Source organism: Cornus florida, unplaced genomic scaffold, assembly GCF_030987335.1.
Source record: "Cornus florida cultivar Cherokee Brave unplaced genomic scaffold, ASM3098733v1 CherokeeBrave_3.0.0_Hap2_Chr01, whole genome shotgun sequence".
In the NCBI taxonomy this organism is placed as follows: Eukaryota; Viridiplantae; Streptophyta; class Magnoliopsida; order Cornales; family Cornaceae; genus Cornus; species Cornus florida.
The window spans coordinates 116573851-116580728 of NW_026775571.1; positions in this window are offsets into that span (position 1 = coordinate 116573851).

Here is a 6878-nt window from a genome sequence, read left to right on the forward strand (position 1 = left end):
TTTTAAAATTAGGGGTGTTACATTCTTCCCCCTAACAAAAGGAATTCCGTCCTCAGAATTCACTCTTACCTTCTTCCAATATTTCAGGAAACCGTGAGCGAATGACATCCTCTCGTTCCCAAGTGGACTCAGACTCATTGTGATGACTCCACTGAACACGAACCAAAGGAATAACCTTATTACGAAGAATCTGATCTCGTCGGTCGACAATACGACACGGTGGCTCTAAATAAGTTGCATCTGGCTGCAACGCAATCTCCCCAACATCGATATGCTGATACCGATCCTCATCTCGAAGAAATTTCCGCAACATGGAAACATGAAACACGTTGTGGAAGCGATCCAAAGTATCCGGAAGTGCCAACCGATAAGCAACAGCTCCAATGCGATCCGTAATCATGAATGGACCAACAAATCGCGGTGACAACTTCCCTTTCTTCCCAAAGCGCATAACACCCTTCATAGGAGACACTTTGAGTAAAACCTGATTCCCAACCTGAAACTCCAAAGTCCGAGTACGACGATTAGCATAGCTCTTCTGCCTACTTTGGGCAGTACGCATGCGATCTCGAATAAGAGCAATCTTTTCAGAGGTATCCTTGATGAACTCAGGACCTAAGAATCGATTCTCTCCAACCTCCATCCAACAAACAGGTGACCGACACGGTCGACCGTACAATGCCTCAAATGGTGCCATACCAATAGTCTTCTGGAAACTATTGTTATAAGCAAACTCCACAAGTGGCAAATATTCCTCCCAGTAGCCCTTGAAATCCAGAACACACGACCGAAGCATATCTTCCATAATCTGATTCACCCTCTCAGTCTGTCCGTCAGTCTGAGGATGATAAGTTGTACTAAGGTGTAACTCCGTACCTAAAACCTGCTGAAAACTCTTCCAAAATCTAGGTACAAAGCTCGAATCCCTGTCCGATATAATAGACAATGGAATGCCATGTAGCTTCACAATCTCTGAAATGTAAAGCCTCGCCAACTGCTCCGAAGTGTAGTCAGTGCATATAGGCAAGAAATGAGCTGACTTGGTCAACCTATCCACAATGACCCATATGGAATTATGCCCCTTGAAAGAATTTGGCAACCCTTCCAAAAAATCCATAGATATGCTCTCCCATTTCCACTCCGAAATTGGTAGTGGCTGTAGAGCTCCTGGCGGCCTCTGATGATCAATCTTAACCATCTGACAAGTACTACATTGAGAAACAAAAAGAGCAATGTCCCTCTTCATACCTGCCCACCAAAACTGCCGCTTCATATCTTGATACATCTTATTGCCTCCTGGATGAATAGAGAACTTAGAGTGATGAGTCTCAGTCATCACATCCTTCCTCAAATTATCAATAGAAGGTACCACTAACCATCCCTTGTACCTTAAACCTCCATCAGCCCCAACATAGTAGAATGGAACCTCTTCGGAAGCTATCTCTGCGACTTTGTCGACACATTGCTGATCGGTGAGTTGTGCTTGTAAAACCTTGCGAATGATGGAAGGTATAACCACCGTGCAAGCCATAAAAGTATCCGATAACTCATCCACACTCTTTAAAGCATTCCACTCAGTAGTGAATAGAGCAGAAAGACTACCAATAGGTCGGCGACTGAGTGCATCCGGCACTACATTCGCTTTCCCTGGATGGTACTGTATAGAAAAATGATAGTCTTTTACAAACTCCAACCACCTGCGCTGTCTCATATTTAGCTCCCGCTGAGTGAACAAGTACTGCAGACTCTTGTGATCACTGAATAATCTGAAGGACTCACCCAACAAATAATGTCTCCAAATACGCAAGGCAAAGACCACTGCTGCCAACTCCAAATCATGTGTTGGATAATTAAGCTCATGAGGCTTAAGTTTCCGAGATCCATAAGAAATCGGTCACTCCTCCTGCATCAATACACATCCAAGACCCTGCAACGAAGTATCCGTGTAAACAAGATACTCTATCCCGCTCTGCGGAGTTGCCAGAACCGGTACAGAAGTCAGCTTCCTTTTCAGCTCAACAAAAGCTCGCTGACAGTGTTCATCCCACACGAACTGTACACCCTTCTTGGTCAGATGAGTGAGTGGTCCTGCTATCTTGGAGAACTCCTAGATGAATCTCCTGTAATATCCTGCCAGACCGAGAAAACTCCGAATGTCAGTAGGTGATGTAGGCTGTCCCCACTCAACCACCGCTGAAACCTTGAATGGATCCATTGCTATCCCCTTTTCTGACACCACGTGACCCAGAAATTTCACCTCCCGCTGCCAAAATTCACACTTCTTGAACCTGGCATATAACTGGTGCTCACGAACCGTCTGCAAGATTATGCGAAGATGTCTAGCATGATCGTCCTCCGACCGAGAATAGATCAAGATGTCATTAATAAAGATAATAACAAACTAATCCAAATATGCCCGGAAGACTCTATTCATTAAGTCCATGAATACTGCAGGTGCATTAGTCGTCCCAAACGGCATAACTCGAAACTCACAAGAACCATATCACGTGAGAAATGCTGTCTTAGGAACATCTTGCTCCCTGACCCTCAGCTGATGATACCCAGAACGCAGATCAATCTTGGAGAAATATGTGGCTCCCTTTAACTGATCAAACAAGTCATCAATCCTGGGCAAAGGATACTTGTTACGAATCGTAACCTTGTTCAACTCCCTGTAATCTATACACAGACGAAGCGAGCCATCCTTCTTCTTTACAAACAGAACCGGTGCTCCCCAAGGTGATGTACTCCTACGAATAAAACCCTGGCTGAGTAACTGCTGAATCTGATCCCTCAGCTCTCTCATCTCTACCGGTGCCATCCTATAGGGTGCCCTAGCAATAGGCGCAGTGCCTGGAGCTAAGTCTATCACAAAATTGATCTCACGACTAGGTGGCAACCCTGGAATCTCCTGAAATACATCCGGAAAATCCTGTACAATCGGTATGTTATCCAATGACACAGTAATCCCCTCCTCATTTTCTTTCTCCACATGGAACAAATAGGTACTACCGCCCCCTTTAGAACGTGGCATAGCTACCACATACATATCCTGACCAGGTATGGTAAAAATAATAGATCTATCAAAACAATCAACTTGGGCATGGTAGTGAGACAACCAATCCATCCCAAGTATCGCATCATAAGTGTGCATGTCCAGGACCAATAAATTGGTTAGAAATCTGAGTCTGCCAATATCTAGTGTCACAGGCCCATCACTCTCATGTAAAATATCTGTATCACCCAATGGTGTAGAAATACCCTGAGGTCTAGTGCATACATGTGTCACCATCCTAAATCCCAACTGTTCAAAGCACGTAAAAATAAACAAAATGCTCCGAAATCTACTAAGAGTTAGAACGTCGCTCTATTTTGAGAAACTTCCTTCTATACCAAACCCAACATATTGAGTTTACACATGTTCTTTTATAACTCCTTGGTTATCATCCTATTTCAAGACAATGAACCTATAAGCAAAACTTTATTTGCTTCCCCAAAAACCAATCACCCTACTATGACTGACTTTCTTTCCTTATCGCAGCGTACACATTTTAATACAGTTAAATAAAACCATTCATGTATACATCACAACACAACTTCCAATAAACAAAAAAAAAATTGACATAGCCACAACCACAAGTTTACTTTATTAAGAACTTTTCAAACCAAAACTGTCAAACAAATAACCGTAAGGTGTTCTTTAACATAATCATAATGTACATGATTAAATCCGTACTACATTCTTACTAATACCTCCTCCACTACTAGTAATTAAAAGTACTCTTAAAAGAGCAGTCATCCTTGAACTCCGGTGCCCTCCATCTTGGATGTTCCGGTATCTCCTCCATCCTGATCTTCTTCGGGGTCTTCCTCTCCCCTTGGCTTAGCTTCGAGCACCACCGAAGTTATGTTAGGTCCACAGTATGGTGGCCAATCCCACACGTAAGAAACTTTCCTTGACTTGTACTCCGAAGCAACGCCTATTGGAATCAACTCCTTGGTCTCCAATTTCGCCTTCTTGATCGGCCTTCGTAGGGGAATTACCGGAGTAACCTTCCTCGGCTTTGGGCCCTTCTTTGCTTTCATCGCGGCCCTCATCCTCCTCCTAGTGCCAAACATTCTGTAATTACAGAATAAACTTGACATCAGTAACCTCTAAACGAACCGTAAAGGAATACGACGAATCCTAAACTTAAGCTCTAATCAAGAGGAAACGCTACGCGGAAGACTTAATACGAAACATCCTAGAGACACTTGAACCTGGAGTGCTCTGATACCAACTGTGATACCCCTAGGATCCGAGACACGGGTTGATCAGGCCCAGGCCCAAACCCGAGAGAATATCAAACAATTAATATTTTATAATGAATACGGAATACAAAATAAATTAAGAAATGAAATTAAAGCTGGAAGGAACTAAAAATAGAATCCGCAAAATATTATAATTATTAAAATCCATCAATCCCAAACTCCAAAACTCCATCAGTTTACAACTTGGGAATCCATCTCTAATGGACCCCTATTAAACATCCAAACGGAAAATAGAACAACTGTAATAAACGTCCAGAAATAACACTATAGAGAGAGCCCTACATTGTCGGAAGGGTGAATAGAGACCTCTGCTCAGCACGAACACGTCTAAGCCTGGAACTGTCGTGTACCTGAAAAGTAAAAGTGGGTCAGGCCCACGCGCAAGTTCTATACTACTACAATCCAAACAGAGGCCCGATACGCATATACATCCTAAACACTTCAACAATAGATAATAGTCCGTAAATATATATATATAGTCACACTAAAGGACTCTCACTGGACTACAGGCCGGTCTCAACCTAAATAGAGGTAACATGCTAAAACGCATACGAAGTGGGCATATGTACCTATACCTAAACAGGGTACACCTCCAACCATCGTAGCCAGCTACACATCCCGATGCATATACGTTCCCTAGCCATCGGTCCTGAGGCTCAAGCTCATACCGAGGCATCATAACAGTACATATATAAAATCCATCCAAAATCCCTGGTATTGCCGCTCAACAAGTAGTTGCCATGACAATACAAATCCACGAGACTTAACTTTTAGTTAATCCCATTCTTATTCCAAGTAGGTGGGTAATGGTATTGATTTAAAAACCAAACCCATCCTTAGTATGCCACCGTCCCATACCGGTGCCTACTTTCCAATCCTCCAGTAGTCAATAATACCAATAAATCAAGTATATATCAACTAAATTCCAACATCCAACATTCAATGTTAGCAGTGATAAAATAAGCATTGATAAACAGGGTCACAACAACAACATATACATGCCCAATTTAAGTTGTTCCCTTTAGTCTGATATAAAGACATAATTAATTAAAACTTCCATTTAACACCTTACAAATGACATACAGATATGTAGGGTATGTATCACAAAATGCTAACCTCCACAGTTGATACTAATTGTGATAATGTAAGCATCAAAACAATATTCACAGTATGTATGTAGACATGCTCAAATTATAGTGTTCCGCAAAACCGATCTAGTGTTAAACTCAAATCCTCCTAGTATTTAAGTTCCAACAGTTGCTATTACAGAAGTTAAGATAGCTATCATCTAAACCCATCCTTCCAATAATTTATACTAGCAGTGGTAAGGAAAAACGTGAACCACAGAACCACAATGCATCCACAACATGCTTAGTCTAGGTTGAACAAGCATACAACACTACTGTAACTACCAGTTTCATAGCAAAACAGATATCATTTTAGTTTGGTTTAATCCTCATTAATCCTGGAATCATTTAAGAGTGCAAAGAGTATGAAGCCTAAAGGAAAGAGTAAGGATAGAATCTTGCCTCAGAAACTTTTGTTCAAAGTTTCAACGTCGTCTTCTTAAAAAAATCCCGGCGAGTTCCAAAACCCGGTTACTGTTTACGGGTATGAAACACTATTCTCGAACTCAAACTCTGATCTTCACCGTTCAGATTGTGCGTCACTGAGTCGTGAACCTCTCCTTCAAATTTCAGCTCGATCGGACCACGGACGAAGCGGGATCGGATGTTTGATGAAATCTGGGCAGAATAGAAAAAACATGTGTTTTTCCTTCTCCACTTCCACAAAACGTGTGCTTTGTTTAAAAAAAACCCTACATAGACGTCTACCTTATACTTATAGAGTTTTCCTAAACCCTAGGTTCATTTAAGTCCAACTCACAATCCTAACCGGCCCATCCAATTAACGTTGATACCTACGACGGCTATAATATAAAACCCTAATTTATACTGTAATTAAAACCCTAGTTAGATGTATTTACCTAATTACCCTATTCACCATTAAATACTTAACAAATAATCTAATTGAACAAAATAATAATTAGTAAACCCAATTAAACCAAATAAGACACACATAAAATAAGACACACATAGAATAATTAAACCAATTACACTTAAACCATTAATGCCAATTAAATAATTAAAACACTAACAAGTAACTCCAAATCAAATAACTAAAAATAAATATCATTTAAATAAATTAAATTACCACAAAAGAAATAAATTAAATCACCACAAAAGAAAACAATTAAGCACCTAATAAAAAAAATAATGACACATAATCAAATAAAATGCACTTAAATAATAAATTAAATACCATTAAATACCAGGAATATCCTTTTTAAAATTAGGGGTGTTACATTCTTCCCCCTAACAAAAGGAATTCCATCCTCGGAATTCACTCTTATCTTCTTCTAATATTTCAGGAAACCGTGAGTGAATGAAATCCTCTCGTTCCCAAGTGGACTCAGACTCATTGTGATGACTCCACTGAACACGAACCAAAGGAATAACCTTATTACGAATAATCTGATCTCGTCGGTCGACAATACGACACGGTGG